Source organism: Canis lupus, chromosome 13, assembly GCF_011100685.1.
Source record: "Canis lupus familiaris isolate Mischka breed German Shepherd chromosome 13, alternate assembly UU_Cfam_GSD_1.0, whole genome shotgun sequence".
NCBI classification, from domain to species: Eukaryota; Metazoa; Chordata; class Mammalia; order Carnivora; family Canidae; genus Canis; species Canis lupus.
The window spans coordinates 45,352,422-45,372,979 of record NC_049234.1 but is presented as its reverse complement, the minus strand read 5'-3'; the positions used below and the strand labels follow the sequence as shown (position 1 = coordinate 45,372,979).

The 20,558-nt window shown below is 47.0% G+C and overlaps 2 long non-coding RNA genes across 3 annotated transcripts; one reads left to right on the top strand and one right to left on the bottom strand.

Annotated features, from left to right (window-relative positions):
* Positions 1-1,237: 1,237 nt before the first annotated feature.
* Positions 1,238-20,050, bottom strand: LOC106559644. 2 transcript variants are annotated; one of them, XR_005368369.1, is made up of 5 exons: positions 19,927-20,050; positions 14,789-14,959; positions 3,455-3,591; positions 2,198-2,422; positions 1,238-1,796 (listed from the first exon to the last, which is right to left on the bottom strand). It is a non-coding gene; the product is annotated as an uncharacterized LOC106559644 (long non-coding RNA). The 2 variants fall into 2 exon arrangements; XR_005368370.1 differs by lacking the exon at positions 19,927-20,050 and adding an exon at positions 18,197-18,360.
* On the top strand, positions 16,982-19,111 carry LOC102152415. The gene is made up of 4 exons (XR_005368368.1): positions 16,982-17,092; positions 17,201-17,438; positions 18,485-18,793; positions 18,927-19,111. It is a non-coding gene; the product is annotated as an uncharacterized LOC102152415 (long non-coding RNA).
* Positions 20,051-20,558: the final 508 nt, after the last annotated feature.

Here is a 20,558-nt window from a genome sequence, read left to right as displayed (position 1 = left end):
CTTTATGGGCATGGTGCCTGCCAAATTCTGGGCTCCTCGGGGTTTCAGCCAAGGTCCAACCAGTAGTATAAAATATATATATTTTAGAGGGGAAGGGCGGAAGGAGAGGGAGAGAGACCATCTTAAGCAGGCTCCACACCCAGCTCAGAGCCCAACACAGGGCTTGACCTCACAACCCCGAGATCATGACCTGAGCTGAAATCAAGAGGTGGATGCTTAAGTGACTGCACCACACAGGTGCCCCCCCCACCATCTCTCTATCTTTAAACCCCCAAATGATTGAGAACGTTGCTCTAGCAACTGCTAGATGTAGGCCATTATTTCAGGTAAGTTTCTGTAATTCATTTATACATTCGACCACGCAAACACATATGCACAGGCCTTTTTCCGAGCTTTCATTCCACAGTCCCCTGATTGGACTAACCCGTATTTCATAATTGCCTCAGTCGCAATAACTGTAGCTTATAAAAAGACTCCAATCGAGGTATGATTCCAGTGCACAACTTTTTTCCAAAACTGACCCTCATGCCCCCATATTTATTCCTGCACGGTCCAGCATTGAAGCCAGCTCTCAACATGAGCTTATTCTCTATTGAGTTTGCCAGATTTAGGGACGCCTGGGTGGCTCAGTGGTTGAGCATCTATCTTCCCCTCAGGGCATTTTCCTGGGGTCCTGGGATCGAGTCCTGGATGGGGCTTTCCTCAGGGAACCTGTTTTTCCCTCTGCCTGTGTCTCTGCCTCTATGTGTCTCTCATGAATAAATAAATAAAATCTTTTTTTAAAGTTTGCCAATTTAGCAAATAAAAATGCAGGATACCCAATTTACTATGAATTTCACATAAGCAAAGAATAATCTTTTGGCATAAACAGGGTCCAAATGCTGCTAAACACCATACAATATGCAAGACAGCCCCAACAACAAAGAATTATACAGTCTACAGATTACATGAGACACACCTACATTTTATCTGGCCATCCTGCATCTCTATCCACTCTGGTCTTGAACCTGCTGATGCGTGTTGTTCTCAAGAAGTAGCATCTTCTCCCATGTACTACTTAGAACCATGAGGACACTGCTTTGCCCAGAGTTGCCTTTATGGGCAGGGTGCCTGCCAAATTCTGGGCTACTTGGGGTTTCAGCCAAGGTCCAACCAGGAATCCAGAAATCAAATGGAACTTTTTATTTTATTTTATTTTATTTTATTTTATTTTATTTTATTTTATTTTTCTATTTTCAATTGGAATTTTAATGTAGGGAATTGGCTCTACCGATGATGTAAGAGGCTTGAAAAAGCCAGAAAGTAATGAAGTAACTGGCAAGATTGGCAAATGCACAACATTTATTCCCATCCCCAGGCTGGAGGGACAAAAGAAGGAGGTGGAGTTACTAGAGCCAGGAGGTCATCTGGCAAACGAGGAAGTTGAAAACGGATGCTGCAGAAGCAGGTGACAAGAAGAAATCCAGTGCCTGTCTCCACCCAAGGAGAAGAGGAGGAGAAATACCCTGGCTCCTCCCACCAACCGATTTCCTCCCAGTTCCTCCCATGGGCCAAAGCCAGCCAGAAAGTAGCTCGGAGACCTGTGGACTGTAACTAGTCTACAACAATCTGAGTTCACCAACTCTGGTCATCAGTGGTGGGCTCTGTCTTCTAGCTCCGCGGAGCCCAGGAGAGGAGGGATCCTCCTGTCCTTGGGATTCAGATGAAGCCTTGGTAGCCACTGCCTCAATCACCAGCTCCTAGGCGTGGAGCCTGCTCAAGATTCTCTCTTCTTCTCTCTCTGCCCCTCCTTCTCTCTAAAAACAAACAAACAAAAAGCTTTTGATTGTGTCCACTAAGTCACCTGAGTTTTCCTGTAATGAGTCACGCTATTGCTCTCTTATTCTTTCCAGATCAGCTCTTCTCTGACCACTGTTCAGGATGCTCTGAGGCCCTGTGGCGGCCCCGCACGCTGCCCCTCCTCTGGACCCCAGTGTGACCATGTGGCTCGTGCTGGCCAAAGAAATGCAAGCAGAAGCTTCTGGTGGAAGCTTCAAGAGCAGACACACAATTCACCGATTTTTTATTTCCTGTCTTAGGGAGCATGAACGAAATCTGTCAAGATGGAACCCTGGTCCCTGGATTAGTCTTCTATTGCTTCCATAACAAAATTACCACACGCTCAGCACCTTAAAACAACACAAATTGATTATCTTACAGTTTTGGAGGTCAGAGTCCAAAATCCATCTCACTGGGCTAAAGTCAGGGTGTTGACAGCTGGGTCCTTCTAGAGGCTTCAGGGGAAAATCCACTTCCCTGCCTTTTGTAGTGTCTAGAGGCTGCCCTCCTCACTCCTTGGCTTGTGGTTGTCCCTCCATCACTCCAGCCTCTTCCTTCCATGGTCACATCTCCTGCTATTGGCTTTGACATGCTTGCTTCCCTCCTACGAGGACACTTGTGATTACATCGGGCCCACCAGGTTAACCCAAGACAGTCTCCCCATCTCAAGAGCCCTAACTTGATCACATCAGCAAAGAGCCTTTTGCCACACAAGGTACCATTGTCACAGGCTCTGGGGATTAGGATATGGATACCTTCAGGGACCATTATTCTGTCTACCTCAGTCCTTGAGAGATTACAGTGAGCAGAGCCCCACCTGCCAAGCAGCGCTAGGCATGTAGTATGAGTGAAAAATAAATGTTTACGGCATTGAGTCGCTAAGATTTAGGGGCTTATCTGTTCCTGGTGCACAATTGAGTCCACATTTACACCCTGTTTCTTTTCTGTCTCTGTTTATATTTTGCAAAATTTAAAAATAACTTAAAAGTATTAAATATGGCTATTTTCTGCAGAAAGTACACTTTAAAATAGTACACCCATAAATCATCAATCTATGAGGAAACCAAGGAGCTTTTTTGTTGTTGTTGTTCCTGAACAAAAGTAACTTTGGAACTGTAAAGTAGACCTAAAAACAAATATTGCACATATTCCAGATCCTAACAGAAAGTCTTTTCTGAATCTGAAAAAATCTTCACAGATTCCCTTTGTTCCAAAAAACTAACAAATTGGGACACCTGGGTGGCTCAGTGGTTGAGTGTCTGCCTTTGGCTCGGGGCACGATCCCGGGGTCCTGGGATGAAGTCCCACATCGGGCTCTCCGCATGGAGCCTGCTTCTCCCTCTGCCTGTGTCTCTGCCTCTCTCTGTGTCTCTCAGGAATAAATAAATAAAATCTTAAAAAAAAAAAAACTAACAAGTTAGCAACGTGGATCTACTTAGATGTTGAACCAGATGAAAGTCAGAGAGAAAATGGTTCATTGAAAGATAATTAAACTTAGTCTTGTTTTTCCTCAAAGTAGGGAGAGGGGGGTCTGACCATTGAAATGAAAACACTGAATTTCCAAATACAATCCTTTTCTTGATTTCTGTAATTATGTTAAAAGTCATAAAAAGCAGAACGATAAATCTCTAACAACCTTGAAATGCAGAGTCCAAGCTGGACCACCACCCACATCTCTTCTTCATAAGTCAGATGGACATGCGGACACATCAGTCTCAGCCCCAAGCAGTGGTCACCGGCTTTTTGGTCTTGCCCCTCTAATCAGTAAGAAGTCTTTAGTAAAAAAAAAAAAAAAAAAAAAAAAGAAGTCTTTAGTAAATTCCTCCAATATGTGCACTTATCAAAGTGTTACGAGCATTACAATACATACACACACACAAAGAAAATAAAAAGATAACATAAAAGTGAAATCAGTAACACTTTTAAATGCCTTGCTAATCATAATGGCATCATCAAACACTAGTTAATCTTTTGGGATACAATATGCCCTGAAGGAAAGGTACCCCACTGGGGCCCCTGGGTGGCTCAGTCGGTTGAGCATCCGCCGTCCGCTCAGGTCATGATCCCTGGGGTTAAGCCCTGTGTTGGGCTCCCTGCTCAGCGGGGAGTCTGCTTCTCCCTCTCCCTCTGCCTCTCCCCCCTGCTCCTGCGTTCTTTCTCTCTCTCAAAGAAATAAATAAAATCTTTTAAAAATACCTAAAATTTTAAAAAAGGAAAGGCTACTCATTAATGATGGTAGATATGAGCCTAATTGTAAACTTCTTGATAATTTTGAGTATTTTTGCCCGGCTTTTTTGGTCAGATCTAATTTGGCCCATGTTATTTCTACCTTTTATTTATTTATTTATTTTTTCTACCTTTTAATGCGGAGAGCCAAGAGCTTGTTTTAGGGAAGTAAAAGCGTCTGTTTTGTCATCTTCGTTGTTTGCTTGCACACGTGCTACTGTTTTCACTTCCATCCATGGTTTCCTTGCAGGAAATCTTTTCAGTCATTTGTCCATTTTATGAGAGTTAATTTAATTGAAACCTGTGACTATTATCCAAAAATGGCTATGCTAATAGAGCTGGGCATGCCTGACCTGTAACACATCATACTGGTCCAAAAGCAAATGCAAGAGTGAGGAGACCACCTTCAACCCTCTCTGTGTTCTGGAACTCCGTGTCTCCTCAGAGTGGTTCCATATGATGCAACCAGGACAAGAGACCATCCGACATTTGGATCAAGTGAGGTTGCCCATGTCAATCCCTAGCACTTCTGGGACACACATGCCACACTCCATAGAACTCTGATACAATCTCCCCATATCAGTGGGGATAGGCCCCCAAGACCCCATTGGACGCCTGAACCCACGGGTATGACTGACCTCCATGGTCACTGTGGATTTTTCCTAGACATACAAACAATAAAGCTTAACTTACAAATGGGGCACAATCAGAGATTAACAACAACATAGAACAGCTGTAACAATATATCATCATGGTTACGTGAACGTGTTCATTCTCTTTCTCAAAACATCCTGCTGTATGGTGCCCTCACCCTCCCTCTTGGTGTGAGATGATAAAATGCGTTTGTGATGAGACGGAGTGAGGTAAGTGATGCAGGAGTGGGGACATACGGTTTGGCCACTATTGACCTGACAATGCGTCACAAGGAGGATCATCCATCCGCTTCCTGTCTGCGGTTGACCATGGGTAACGGAAACCACAAGAGCAAAAACCGCAGAGAAGGGAGGAACACTGTATAAACAACCAAAACGCAGGCTTCTGCAAAGGCTTCTACAAGAGCGATGAATTCAGGTATGTGGCAAAGATCTATAATCTCTTCAATTAGTATTGCCATCATAAAACAAATTAAAAAAAAAAAAAAAAACCTGAAGCCCAGAGAGGCTGGATGACTTTCCCCTAATACCACAGATGGCTCTTGGCCATTAGGACCAGAAACCAGATCCTCTGTACCTCAGGCCAACATGCTTCTCAAGGCACCACAAGATTATGAATGAGTAAATTTAGCAATTTTGTGACTGAATTCAGTCCTGCTGGCCTCCCTTCAGCTTGGTGCTGTACGATGAGGTGGAAACACTCAAGCCAAAGCAAGGGGAAGCAGCCTGGAGGTGACCTGTCTAGCCCCGGAGATTGGAGATTTTTGAGTCTTTGCAAGATACGAGGGGGGACAGTTTGTCTTTCCTCTGTGTCTCTGGTCCCCAGTTACTGTTTGTCTCATGGACAAGGGTCTTTAGATTGACTGATGAAGGTTCTCCTGAGAAGAGTTCTCTTGTGCCTGCTCCACCAAGGCATTCAAGGACATTGTAGTCAACGCCACATGGATTGTATTGATATATGTTGATTGTATTCAAGGTGTCTGGTGTGACAGTACATAAAGGATGATAAAATGTCCCTGGAAATGTAATAAGATGAAGATGATTCTATTTCGCTCCTACCGCTGGAGTGCAATCAGGGAAGCAGGAGCACTAAGAGGGTTCATGGGATAGATTAGATCTTACCCAGTTTGGGGAGGAGCTGAGGAAGGAACGTCTCCAAAAGTAGCAGAGAAGGGCCCTAGCCAGCCCTGGTGCAGGTGGGCCAGTCAGAGCTTGTTGCCGTTGGGTGAAACCAACGGCTGGAGAGGAGCCACAGAGGAGGCCACTGTAGCAGCTTCTGAAGGCCGTCAGCTCCTTGTGGCTTCCACCCTTGTGAGCTCACAGCAAAGCATCTCCTGGAGGGTCTGGAATCGCCGCTGGGCAGTAGGGCCAGCAGTCGGGGAGAAGGGCTGGATTCAGAGGAGGAAAAGCATGAACCAAAGAGAACCCACTGGGCCCTCTGTGGCTGTGCCTAACTGCCCCTGCTCACTTCACAGTGGCTGCTGCTTCATCTCTGCCTCTCCAGTGTCTCTTGGAGGACTCCAGGGGACTCCTATACCCGGGGATCTTAAAGGTAGTTCCACTCTAGCTAGGTCGACATTGCACGAAGCCACCAACAGCTCCTCTCAGGGACCAACACTATGGAAGCAAGTTTGAAAAGCTGCTTGGGGTAGCTCCAGTTCCACTCCCAAGGTTCTAGCTCCAGTTCCACCCATGATAGATATGCTGCCTCCTGAGGATGTGAGCCCACCTGCCTGCAGGGCTCTTGCTTTATGTATGGAATATTCCAGTTTGGAGCTGGACCTGAACCCTGGAGGTGAGGCTGCAAGGGGCCTCCTTACGGCACTTCTCTGCTGCCTTTGCCTCCTGCGGGGTTCAGCTTCCCTGGAAATAAACCTGGAACCATGTATAGAATTTAGGTTTGGGGAAAAACCTACAATAGCTGTTAAAATTGTAACTGCTCTTCCTCTTGGGGCTAGCAATCCCACCGCTGAGACGTTCGCCCTCACCCCTTGCCAACTGTGTGAACCTGCACGTACCTACAGATGTGCAAAATTCTGCTACTGATGCATTCATCGGAGCATAAAGCAAAAACTAGACCTACGGAGGAGGCCTGGTTAAATAAAATGTGGCACCTCCAAGGGACAGAATTCTATGAAGCCAGGAAAAATGAATAAGAAAGTTTTCCATGCTAGGGACACGCAGGTAGCTCAGTGGGTTTAGCATCTGACTTCGGCTCAGGTCATGATCTCGGGGTCCTAGGATCGAGCCCCACATCAGGCCCCCTGCTCAGCGGGGAGCCTGCTTCTCCCTCTCCCTCTTCTCCTCTTCCCTGCCTGTGCTCTCTCTCTCCCTCTCAAATAAATAAATAAGATGTTTTAGAAAAAGAAAAAGAAAAATCTGTGCTAATGTAGAAATATCTCTGGGATAAGTAGAAGAGAAACAAATGAAGAAGAAAAGGAAAAAGAGAAAGGTTCAAAGTGATGTTTACAGTACCCCGACTTCCCTATAAGGCAAAGAGGAAAATAATTACACACACTTAGATTTGCTCAGACGTTTGAAGCATTGAAAAGACACGAGAAATGAGCAGAAGTGGTTATGAGCGTGGTTGGCTGAGGGCCCCCTTCTGGGATGCAGACTTCTCCTGGGATGGAGGGGCAAGAATGCCACGGACGAGAGGACAGGGACAGGAACCAGAGGTCCCCACGTATACGTTTGTATGATGTTTGGATTTTTGAGCCATGTTTAGTGTTTCACATATTCACAAAAATAAATAAATTTTAAAATTAAATTCAGGTTGCCTTCAAAGAAAGAGAAGAAAAAGGAGAAGACTTTGGAGAAGCATCAAAGTATTAGCCTGCCTGGAACAGCCGGAGTCTAGGTCAGACCCTGTCTCCACTTCACCCAAGCGCTGGATTTGGGAGAAGCTGGGTGAACAGAATTCCAGCCGGCAGGTGGACGGAATAGCTTGGAGGGCAGGACGGTGATGAGCCGCAGAGCACAGATCCCGGAGCCACCTGCAGAGGCTCCAACGTGGCCCCACCACTTACAAGCTGGGCAACCTTAGGGTGAGCCACCTAACTTTTCAGTGCCTCGGGCTCCTTACCTGTAAAATGAGGCATAATGATGATGCTTATTTAGGATGGATGTTACTAGGAATAAATCAGTTCCCATGTCTGAAGTGCTTAGAATAGTGCTTAGCATACAGAAAGGACTCTAGAAGCCCATTTACTTCTTTTTTTTTTTTTTTTTTTTTATTGGTGTTCAATTTACTAACATACAGAATAACACCCAGTGCCCGTCACCCTTTCACTCCCACCCCCCGCCCTCCTCCCCTTCTACCACCCCTAGTTCGTTTCCCAGAGTTAGCAGTCTTTACGTTCTGTCTCCCTTTCTGATATTTCCCACACATTTCTTCTACCTTCCCTTATTTTCCCTTTCACTATTATTTATATTCCCCAAATGAATGAGAACATATAATGTTTGTCCTTCTCCGACTGACTTACTTCACTCAGCATAATACCCTCCAGTTCCATCCACGTTGAAGCAAATGGTGGGTATTTGTCATTTCTAATAGCTGAGTAATATTCCATTGTATACATAAACCACATCTTCTTTATCCATTCATCTTTCGGTGGACACCGAGGCTCCTTCCACAGTTTGGCTATCGTGGCCATTGCTGCTAGAAACATCGGGGTGCAGGTGTCCCGGCGTTTCATTGCATTTGTATCTTTGGGGTAAATCCCCAACAGTGCAATTGCTGGGTCGTAGGGCAGGTATATTTTTAACTGTTTGAGGAACCTCCACACAGTTTTCCAGAGTGGCTGCACCAGTTCACATTCCCACCAACAGTGTAAGAGGGTTCCCTTTTCTCCGCATCCTCTCCAACATTTGTTGTTTCCTGCCTTGTTAATTTTCCCCATTCTCACTGGTGTGAGGTGGTATCTCATTGTGGTTTTGATTTGTATTTCCCTGATGGCAAGTGATGCAGAGCATCTTCTCATATGCATGTTGGCCATGTCTATGTTCCATGCTCATGGATTGGCAGAATTAATATTGTGAAAATGTCAATGTTACCCAGGGCAATATACACGTTTAATGCAATCCCTATCAAAATACCATTTACTTCTTTATCCGTTATTGCACAGGAGGGTCAAGATCTTAGAGAGAGGGGCGGCTGGGTGGCTCAGTGGTTGAGCATCTGCCTTTGGCTCAGGTCATGACCCCGGGGTCCTGGGATCCAGTCTCGCCTCAGGCTCCCGGTGAAGCCTGCTTCTTCCTCTGCCTCTCTCTCTGTGCTTCTCATGCATAAATAAATAAAATCTTTAAAAAAAGATCTCAGGAAGAGATCTTCAGCATGATTCTCTGGATGTGATCTTAGCCGGGGACCGGGTAGTCTTGAATCTTCCATTGAGACTCTGTAAGACAGTAATTGCTTAGCAAGCCCATAACTAGTCTGTAGGAATCCTCCTAGGAGACCCCCCCAACACAGAATTTACCCATCTGATTCACTTTTTCTCCAAAGAGGATTCCAGGGAGATTTTCTTGGGTCTGGGGTGTCTTCAACTCGCCTCTCCTCCTATGAGAGGTTAGCAGCATTGGGATTCCCTCTAAGAGTGTAGGACTGAGATAGCTCACCTCTGGTGAAGTTCTCTGGGGCGGCCTGGAAACGAGGTCCCACAGTAATGGTTCACATATGGCCACAAGCTTCTATTCCTCCCAGAAAAGCCCATGACGTAGGGAGGGGTCTCAGGCTGACTCTCCCTAGCTAGTCTGAAAAAGGAAAGGATCATTTCCAAAGCGACGTGGAGTGGTGGTGTCTGTACTCCTCACCCCACTTGGAGAAGGGGCGCCTGCAAACGAGAGCCTCTGCCTGCTGAGGAACCGCTCCTTCCCTCCTTAGCCTGGGCTTGTCCTGGGCCCACAGCCAGGGAGAACCAGGGAGACACAGGATGATCTTCTGGCCGTTTCAGAAGTCAGAAGCCAGGAATCTGTAGAGGCACCATGCTGTCCTCCCTACACAGGCTTTTAGAAGCAGAAGAATAGAAGTGAAAAGACCGCAGCCCTCACGGTGCCTGCATTCTGTTCCTCGAGTGGAGACCCACGGACTCTTACTGCATTCAGGTTCCAGTCATTTGGGACTATGATGTGAAAGGCCTACAGGTCCCCTAGAAAAAGTGGTTTCATCTTCTATTACCCTCCTATAGCGGACACTTCTGTGTCCCTATAGGACGCCCTTCCCCAGGCTAATGCATCCCCTTCCAGCTGCTTCGAGCAACTCAGGGCTGCTCCTCGTCCTGGGAACTGCCCTTGGCCAATGGGAGCCACCTGCTATGGTCTGAATGTTTATATGCCCCTCAAGTGCATATGTTGAAATCCTAATCCTAACTCCTAATGTGATGGTGTTTGTCAGTGGAGCCTTTGGGAGGGAAATTAGACCATGAGGGTGGAGGCATCAGGAATGGGATTAAGTGCTTTCAAAGCGATCCTGCAGAGTTCCCTAGCCCCTTTCACCATGTGAAGATACAGTGAGAGGGGCACCTGGGTGGATCTGTGGGTTAAGCATCTGCCTTCAGCTCAGGTCAGCATCCCAGGGTCTTGGGATCGAGCCCCCACATCAGGCCCCTTGCTCAGCGGGAGGCCTGCTTCTCCCTCTCCCACATCTCTCACCAACAAATAAATACATAAAATCTTAAAAACAAAAACAATGAGAAGTCTGCATCCCAGAAGAGGGCCCTCACCCGACCCCCCTCATACCCTGATATTGCACTCCCAGCTTCCAGCACCGTGACAAATTTCTGTTGTGTATTAGCTCCCCAATCTGTGGTTTTGCTAGGGCAGCCCGAGGGGACCAAGAAGCCGCCTCACCTGGCAGCCCACTGCCAACGAGTCACTGATCTAAGGGTACAGAAGGCCAGCCCCCTTGTCTCCCGAAGGTCATACAGCTTGCAAATGATGGGCCCTTGACTCCAGGCTGTTTGATTCTAAACACTGGGCCACCACACTGCAGTATTATACTGATTTATTTTTTTACATTATTTACTTTAGTTACCTAACTATTTTGATTATTGCATACCTCCCCCCACTACAATACAAGCTCTTGGAGAATATTGATTTTTGCGCCGCTCGGTCCACAGCTGGATCCCCCCCAGGACCTACCCAAGTCCAGGTACCATACCAGACCCTGAAATAGTAAATTATATTGCTCCTGTGACTTCAAGCCCTTCTTTCCGGATTTAAGGGGCAAACAAATTATAATAAGGGTAGATTGGTAACGTGAGTTTCACCCAACGTCATGTAAATAAGAACCTCTTCCTTCCCGTCTTGATTCTGCTCTGTTGTAAGTTGGATGCAATATATTTAAGGCACATGGTGATTGTTTCAATATTTGGCTTCCGTTTAAGAACCGAACGTGCCACACAGCTGTGTAATTGCTAAGTAAGATCATAGTCTCTGACTTGCCAGAATTTGCAGTGACATTGTCAAGGCCTTACCAGAGACCATGGAGGCTGGGAGAAGACCTACATGAATCTAGGGGGAAAGTTCATGAAGGTTCATGGCCAACATCACTTGTTATCTCAATCTAGTAGTGCTTGTTGTGACTGCAGAGGGCACCCAAAATAGCACCTCATTGAATTTCTGAACTACTTGAGAAATAGACAAAAAAAAAAAAAAGATCCAAGGAAACCAAAATATCATGTTTACTGCTAAGAAAGCTGACAGTGCAGAATGTGTGGATTTAAGGGTGAAATGTCATCCTAGGGTGTCTGGGTGGCTCAGTTGGTTAAGCATCCAACTCTTGATTTCAGCCCAGGTCGTGAACTTGGGGTCATGCGATCGAGCCCAGCACCAGGCTCCGCTCAGCAGGAAGTCTGCTTGAGCTTCTCTCCCTCTGCCCCCCAACCCCACACTTGCATGCACTTGCAGTCTTTCTCAAATAAATAAATAAATGTTTTAATTATTTTTTAGTTTAAAAAAAAGAGTGAAATGTTTTCCTAATACTAAACCCCAGAACTAGACAAACTCACCCATGGATGACTACAGACCTCGCCAAGCAGGGCCTTGGCCCTTTAATCCTAGAACACAAAGGAACAGGGCAGGATGCACACTCTCTGTGGGTCCACCAGCTTCCAAGAGGACTCCAAAGGGAAGGGATGGCTAACTCTATCCAGAAGCTCCTTTGAAACGTGATGTGGGAAACAAAGACAAAGGAAAAATGAAATTTCCTTACTATTTACAGCCCACTGACAAGTCCTTGAAACAGGCAGAGTGACCTTCCTCTAGGATCTCTGCTGCCTCCGTATTAATACTCTGCTAAGAGCAAAAGGCAATCTTAGCCCGACCCTTGGGATCCTGTAAGTCTACTTAACACATAAAAATTTCTTTGGAGGAGCACCCGGGGGGCTCAGTGGGTTAAGCATCTGCCTTCAGCTCAGGTCATGATCCCGGGGTCCTGGGATGGAGCCCTGCATCGGGCTCCCTGCTCAGTCTGCTTCTCCCTCTGCCTGCCACCCCCCACTGCTGGTGTGCTTTCTCTCTCTCTCTCTCTCTCTCTCTCACTCTCTCCCTCTCTGTGTCAAATAAATAAATACATAAAAATCTTTTTAAAAATTTCCTTTGAAAAAAAAATTTCCTTTGGTAACTTCTTTTATCTCTAGCCTCCAGATCCAGGTGGCGATCATCCCCCAAGCACATGACCCACCGATACACATCTGAAAGGTCTCATGACTCAGATTTTGGTAGACAGTGGTAAACAGCCTTTTCCCAACCATAGCTAGCCCCCTCCAGGCCCTGGAAACCTTGCTTCCAAAATTCCTTAGAGACCTACACCATCCCCAACCCCTTCCCAACTTGAAAGTATATCATGGGCCACTCGTCACATGATGCCAGGGCAGCTCTTTCTGCCCTCGAGTCCTGTCCCTGTGCTCAAAACCACCTTTTTTGCGCCAAAGATTCTCGTTGCATTCAAGAATTCTTTCTTGGGGGCAGCCTGGGTGGCTCAGCAGTTTAGCGCCACCTTCAGCCCAGAACCTGATCGAGTCCCACGTCGGGCTCCCTGAATGGAGCCTGCTTCTCCCTCTGCCTGTGTCTCTGCCTCTCTCTCTCTCTCTCTCTCTCTCTCTGTCTCTCATGAATAAATAAATAAAATCTTAAAAAATAATAATTCTTTCTTGGCCTTCAGTCTCCAATCCCAACATCTTTCCTTTATCAAACCCACTAGCTACACAAGTCACTGCAAGGAAAGAGTGGGTGATAGTGCAGAGATGTGAGGAGCGTCACAGGAGGGACACAAACCCCCTCCTAGTGGAAGGAAGCATGAAGAGTGAGGATGACTTTATAATGTCAACAGTAGTGTCCTGTGGCCCCTGGACAGCTCTCAAAGGAACTTCAGTTACATTTCTGCCCTGTGAACTCGGTGTTACGAATATGCAACAACCTCCTACAGCTACCGTGTTGCCTCATAGTTATCACAGCTAAACCTAGATGAAAATCCTAGAATTTCACAGCCCCAAAGTGAAACTTCAAAGTTAATCCAGCCTACTGCTCTCCTTTTTACAGATCATGAAACTGAGGCCCAGAGAGGTGAAACAGGCATATGTTTTTTCTTTTTTCTCTCTCTCTCTTTCTTGACACCAGGGACAATTGTTTTTCAGCTTGTCATCAAATTGTCCCTGGTGTCAAGAAAGAGAGAGAGAGAAAAAAGAAAAAAAGAAAAAAAAAACCAGCAAGAATGAGAAACAAAAATATAATATAATACACATGCCTATTTCACAGCCAAGACTATGCAGTGGGGGCACAAAATGTTCTAAGAAACAGACAGAAGCGATTTCTCTAAATGATGGAAAATGAGGGCCTCATCAACTCTCACTGTGTCTTTCGTGATTTGATACCCTCCATCGAAATTTTTCATCTATCTAAATCCGTGGTGCTCTAGTTAGCTCCAGGGAGACTTAGCCTTCTACTTTCATAAAATTCAAGAGAACTAGATAGATTTTTATGTGAATATAAACTCAATATCCTAATGACGTCTGTTTTAAATTATTTATGCACAGCTCAAACCCTCCTAGGCATTGTTTTAAAAAGGATCCTGCATTACTATGAATCACATGAGCTCATTCTCAATGAATAGTAAAAGAAATGAATGCTATCTTCAGAATCCTGAAGGAGAGGGACATCTTAGTTCAAAATCCTTTTGCTTCCTATAATGCAATATGTATGTATGTATTAAGGCCATAAAGTAGGGCCCAATAGAGATCATAAATCATCATGTTCGAAAACAGAAGTAAAGAATATATTCAACATTATAAATATATATAGTATAATGATAGCAATGATTTTTTTTCCTGTGTAGATCCATAATTGCTGCTGAAGGCATCCAATTTATTTGTTTATCCCAATGCTTAATATGAAAAGCTAGTGCTGCATTTTAAATGATAGAAAGTTTAGGTAGGGGGATGCCTGGGTGGCTCAGCAGTTGAGCGTCTGTCTTCGGCCCAGGGCGTGATCCTGGGGTCCAGGGATCGAGCCCCACAATGGTCTCCCTGCATGGAGCCTGCTTCTCCCTCTGCCTCTTTCTCTCTCTTTCTCTCTCTGTATGTCTCTCATGAATAAATAAATAAAATCTTTAAGAAAACAAAGAAAGTTTATGTAGGTACAGAGACTATCTATGGGGCACCTGGGTGGCTCAGCTGATTAAGATCCAACTCTTGATTTTGGCTCAAGTCATGATCTCAGGGGCGTGAGGTCGAGCCCTGCGTGGAGCTCTGCACTTAGTGTGGGGTCTGCTTGAGATTCTCTCTCTCCTTCTCCCTCTGCCCCATCCCCTGGACTTGTATTCTCTCTCTCTCTCTTTCTCTCAAATAAGTAAATAAATCTTAAAACTAAAAAAATAATAATTAAGATTCCTGATCAGAAACTACTTGCCTGTGTAACATAACAAGCAGCAGCTTGAGCCATGAATGGTGGGATGGATGTGCATATGGCTCTGAGGTTTGGGGACCGTGGGCTTCTGAGCGCGTGCTTCGGCTCCCCGTGTAGGTCAGGCCATCACAGGGATTGTTATACGCTGCAGCACCAGGGCAGTTTGGTTGCTAAGGGAGTTAAAGCCTTACCTGATGAAGTACAGGCTCTCCCAGCAGATTCAGGTCACTGTATTGTGGACATGTTCTGTGATGTCCTTTTTTATTGGAATTGATGGAAATTGTCGCAATCAGGTATCTGGAACAGAGAGAAATAGTCCACCGGCCTGGCAATCCTGAATTCTAAAAAGTACTGCTCATTGCCTAGAAAGAGAAGAGAAAATGCTTTTAGGCCTCATCACTGTCCACCAGCCCTAAAACATTTGTTGGGATATTCCTCAGTGTGGTGTAAGGAAGACCTCAAAAGACGGATCCCCAGGAATATGGAGCTCCCATGGCTGCTAACAACATACCCGAAAACTCTAGAAGCTGCACTGATTATAGAAGTTGATGCCAACCCAGCATCTTCTAGGGTCATGCTCCTCAATAACAAAAACAGTAACAATAATAATAATAGCTAACACTTACTTAGCGATAACTTTGTGCCAGGAACTGTTTTAATGTCTGACTCATTTAACCTTGCAATTTACTCTATGAAGTAGGTCTACTAATATTATGCCTATATTACAATTGGGGAAACTGAGGCACAGAGCAATGAAGTACCTTGGCCAAGATCACACGGTTGCTAAATAGCTCCAGATTCCTTGCACTTTCCCGCCCAGGTCGAGAAACTGTTTTTGATGGGCTAACAGTTACCGGTACACGTGCACGCAGGTACACATGTCCTGTCTCCTTACCCAAGTATTTCAACGAAGCAGACTTTCAAGTTAATTGGGTCAAGTAATAAAGATCTAATGTGAGATCTTGCAGATCGGCGCAGTTCCTTCAGATTTTATTCTTTTACACTCATATTATTATTTTTTGGAAAGAGAGGGGCAGGGGAGGGGCAGAGGGAGAGAGAAACCTAAGCAGACTCTGTGCTGAGCGAGGAGTCCAGCACCGGGCTCGATCTCATGACCCTGAGACCGCAATGTGAGCTGAAACCGAGAGTTCGATGCTTAACTGGCTATGCCATCAGGTGCCCACACTCATATTATTTTTTATGCTGAACTATTTTACTTGAAAAAAATAGATCCTTAAAGTATTTTACTTTAAATCACAGATATCATGACATTTCACCCCTAAATACTTCAATTTGCAACTCAAAAAAAATGAGGACATCCTACGTAACCAAAATAAATACTTACGCCTAACATGCCACGATATTAATCAGCCTAATGAATTTTAATACCATTTATGACCCAAGCCATATTCCAATTTCCATAATTGTTCCCAAAATAGATTTTGTTGCTGCTCAAAACTGTTGGCACTAGGCTCTAATCTAAAATTGGGTCCCTTAAAAATAAATAAATAACATAAAATAAAATTGGGTCCCTTCAATTTCTCTTCCTCTGTAACAGCCTCTGTCTTCGTGGTGATGATTTGCTGAGAGTCCAGGACCGTGGACGCATGGAATGTTTCTTCACCTTTGAGATTTGCCTGAAGGTTTTGTCACAGTGTTTAGCTTGTTCTTACTTTTTCCATTTATTATCTGTGTTTTAGATACTCTTCTGATACTTATAGGGGCAAAAACCATACATATATATATTTTTTTTTTTTAATCTGCAGACTGTTATAACAGACTAGAAACAAGTCTCTGAAAACTCAAGAGGGGAATGAGCGAAACAAATGACCAAAGAAACATCTTTGGGTTCCTTCTGGATTTAATTCATTTGAGTGATACCTGGATGAATGAACACAGATAATTGAGAGTAGAAAAAAGAACAAGGATGCCTGGGTGGTTCAGTTGGTTAAGCATCTGCCTTCAGCTCAAGTCATAATCCTGGGGTCCTGGGATCAAGCCCCATGTTGGGCTCCCTGCTCAGCAAGGTGTCTGCTTCTCCCTCTCCCTCTGCCTCCCCATGCTTGCGCTCTTTCTCTCAAATAAATAAATACAATCTTTAAAAAAAAAAAAAAAAAAGGAAAAAGGAAAAGGACAAGGCTCAACAATTTTCATTCTGAGCAAGGACTAGGCATTACAGGCACAGGGCAACTTTGTGCAATGGATGCCAATATGCACACTAGGATTTGGGGTTTTCGCCTACCAAGCTTTATTACATTAGGTGGGTTTGGTGATACAAGTTCTGATTGGAGACTCCAATCTTTCCAGAGTCAAAGTGTAAAGTAGCTAGGCTTAGTTGCTTAGGCAACCAACAATGTGTGACTGATGAGTCATAAATCCAACTTGTTGCTAACTTGCAGTCACGAAAGTCTTTGGAATCTTTGTTCCAAGACAACTCATTTGAATGCCCTTTAAAGGCTCAGGAAATAGCCCTGAAAAACATTTCTTCAAGGCAGGTAAACAAAAACTGTGTCTACGGTATTGTTAAAATAGACTGGATGCATTTCAAGATACTTCCAGCCTTCAACCACCCGCCAAATAGTCTATGTGTCTCCTTTTGTCAGGACCCAGGCAAGCGGGCTCCGGTCCACCCCTGGAGCCCTAGACCCCGCAGCTGGCCCAGTGAGACCTGCCTCGAGCCCGCCGTGCAGGTGCACACCGAGCTGTGTCCTTCCCCATGTGGCGTTATCCAATCAGGAAGTCAAGTCACCGCTCTCCATCGGTTCAGGGTTCCACACTCAAGGGCGTCTGGCCACGTGCTTAACCTGAGCGTCTTACACAGCACACAGAGCGGGACACAAGGTGACAGCAGGGTGCATGCGGGGCTAAGGGCCCAGCCGGGGAGCCAGTGCGGGTGCTCGCTGGGGACAAGGCCTCGCTCTGCTCCGGGTCAGCACTCGGCACCTCCTGCTGCGGCTGTTCAAGGCCCGAAGGGTCTCGGGTCTGCTCAGAGATCCCTGCCGGGGCCTCCTCAGGTGGTCACGCATAGAGGGCCCCGGCCTGCCGGGTCTGACAGTCTGCTGCCAAAATCCGCCCCTTTTTTAAAAAGAGATTTAACGGGGGCTCCTGGGGGCCTCAGTCAGTCAAGTGTAGGCCTTCAGCTCAGGGCATGATCAGGGGGTCCTGGGCTCCCTGATCCGCGGGGGGTCTGCTTCTCCCTCCCCCTTCGCTGCTGCCCCTGCCTGTGCTTGCTCTCTCTCTCTCTCTCTCTCTCTCTCAAATGAAGAAGTAAAATCTTTAAGCAAAAAAATAAATAAAGGGATTGAACTAGTCTTGGGCCGCTGCAGACCTCCTCTGGTTCTGCTCCTTCTCAGTTCTAGGGGGGTGGGAGGTCCAGGTGACATTGGCCCCGGGTGTCTCCCAGCTGCAGTACCCTAACTGCGTGTGTCCTCACGTGGCACAGGCTCCTGCTCGACATGAGAGACTCCGTTTTGCTGTCTCCAGGTCTGCAGAGCCAAGTGCCAGCTGGCCACGGCAAGGTACAGGCGTCTGGGGGGGGGTCAGGTGGCCTTGCAGTGGGGAGCCCTGGGAGGGCCAGGACCGGGGAAGCCGGGCCTCACCTGGTTGCCACAGCAACTCTTCAGAGGCGGACTCCTGGGACACGGAGGCTCCTTTCCCTAACGCAGAGGGAAGTGAATCAGGTGGGCAGAGCTGACCAGGGTGATGAAAGCATTCTAGAAACTCCCTCTCAAAAGTAAATCCTTGCTGACAACACCAGGTGCTGGCAAGGTGTAAAAGCCAGAGGAAGTGTCATTCCTCGCTGGCCAGGATGCAGAACGGTACAGTCACTTCGGAGACAGTCTGGACAAAGCTTAAACAACACGTACTCTCCTTACCCCATGACCTAGGCGGCACTCGGCCCCAGCAGCTGAGAACTCATGCCTACACGAAAACCTGCCCAGAGACGTTTCTAGAAGCTTTGTTCATCTTTGCCAAACCTTGGAAACGGCCCAGATGCCCTCCGGTCGGCCAACGGATACATAAGCTGTGGCACAACCAGACAAGGGAATATTATTCGGTGCTAAGAAAGAAATGAGCTATCAAGTCTTGCAAAGGCAGAGACGAGACAAATGCGTCTTATGAAGTGAAAGAAGCCAACCTGGAAAGGCTGGACGCTGAACGACTTCAACTACGGGCATTCTGGAAACCGAAGAAAGGTCAGGGGTCGCCAGGAGTCAGGGAGAGGGAGGGATGCTCACTCAGTCCCCCGAGGGGTTTAGGGGCAGCGAAGCCACTCTGTGTCATACCATCCACCCAATGGTGGATGCGTGTCATTCGCTCTTTTTCCAGACCCGGGGAGCGGACACCACGGCGAGCTGTGATGCACAGCTGTGAGCCCGGGCGACGGGGACGCGGCCCGCAGGGACAGCAGTCTAAGGGGTGCACCCTCCCGACGGGGCGTGTTGGTGATGGGGGGCCGCTCGGGCGACGGGGCAAGGGGGGGCGTGGGACTGTCCCTGCCACTCAACTGTGCTATGAATCTAGACCTGCTCTGAAAAATAGTGTTTTCTTTTCTTTTTTTTTTTTTTAAGTAAGTCCTACCCAACCTTCTGCCAACTAGATTTTGATTACGGCGCCTCTCTCCCAGAATGGAACTGTGCCCTGCGAGGAGATCGGCTGGGCTCAGATTTACACCCTGCTGTGGGTATTTTTCTTTTTTTTTTAAGATTTTATTTTATTTATTTATTCATAGAGACACACAGAGAGAGAGAGAGAGACAGGGGCAGAGGGAGAAGCAGGCTCCATGCAGGGAGCCCGACGTGGGTGGGACTCGATCCCGGGGCTCCAGGACCACACCCTGGGCTGAAGGCAGGCGCTGAACCGCTGGGCCGCCCAGGGATCCCCCACTGCTCTGCTTCTGTGCTACTTGATGGTATTGATTCCTCAGAGAGGACACGAGTGACTCACAAGATCGCGTGATTCCCAGGGCCTCTCGCAGAAGGAGGCAGATGGCAAGTAGGAGCTGGGACAAGAGAGACGGTGCCAGGAGGCCCAGGGCTGCTCTGGTCCCTCGGAAGTCATCAGAGATGCTCCCCCCACTGCCCCCTGCCCCCTGGAAGCCCCCAGAACCCCTGTACCGAGCGGGGAAGGTCTGAGTGGGCCCCGACTCCCTGGGGTGTGATCCAGAGTGATCCAGAGTATTTAGTCCCTCCTCCCCTACTCCCCCCCAGGCCCCTGCCCAGGGAGCGCCTGCTCTCTGGCCAACCCGCACCCTGCTTTCTGCCGCCACCCCCAGCCCTGCTGGTCTGGCTCCCCCTCCCTCTCTCCCGGTCCCCACTTCTCTCTGTACCTCTCTTGTTCTGGGATCAGTGCATGTGTCTCCTCCGCCCAGCGAGGCTCTTGGTGAGCAAATCGCAGGGGCCAAGAGCCTGAGTCGGAGCCAGGCCGTGCTGTGACCTCTTCTGGGCCTCATTTTTCTCGCCTGTAAACGGGGAATGATAGTAGCTACTTGTCAGGATGTTTAAAAGGCGCTGCAGGAATCTCAGCCCCCTACATACGGAACTAAATTTTATTCTCTCCTGGTAGACACTTGGTTGCTAATTTAACTAAAGGCCCCACGACCGTGTTGTGAAGGAAGGAAGGAAAGAAGGCAAAAAGGAGATAAAAGAAATCGAGGGGTTGGGGGGCCTTGATACAAAGGAGCAGGTATTAGTCATATTTCAGTCTGCGCCCCATTAAATTCACTTATCTGTTCCCGAGTGGGTACAATGGCCTGGTTGCTGAACAAAATCGGGGATCCCTGGGTGGCTCAGCAGTTTAGCACTGCCTTCTGCCCAGGGCATGATCTTGGAGACCCGGGATTGAGTCCCACATCGGGCTCCCTGCATGGAGCCTGCTTCTCCCTCTGCCTGTGTCTCTGCCTCTCTCTGTCTCTCTTTGTCTCTCTCTCTGTGTCTCATGAATAAATAAAATCTTGGAAAA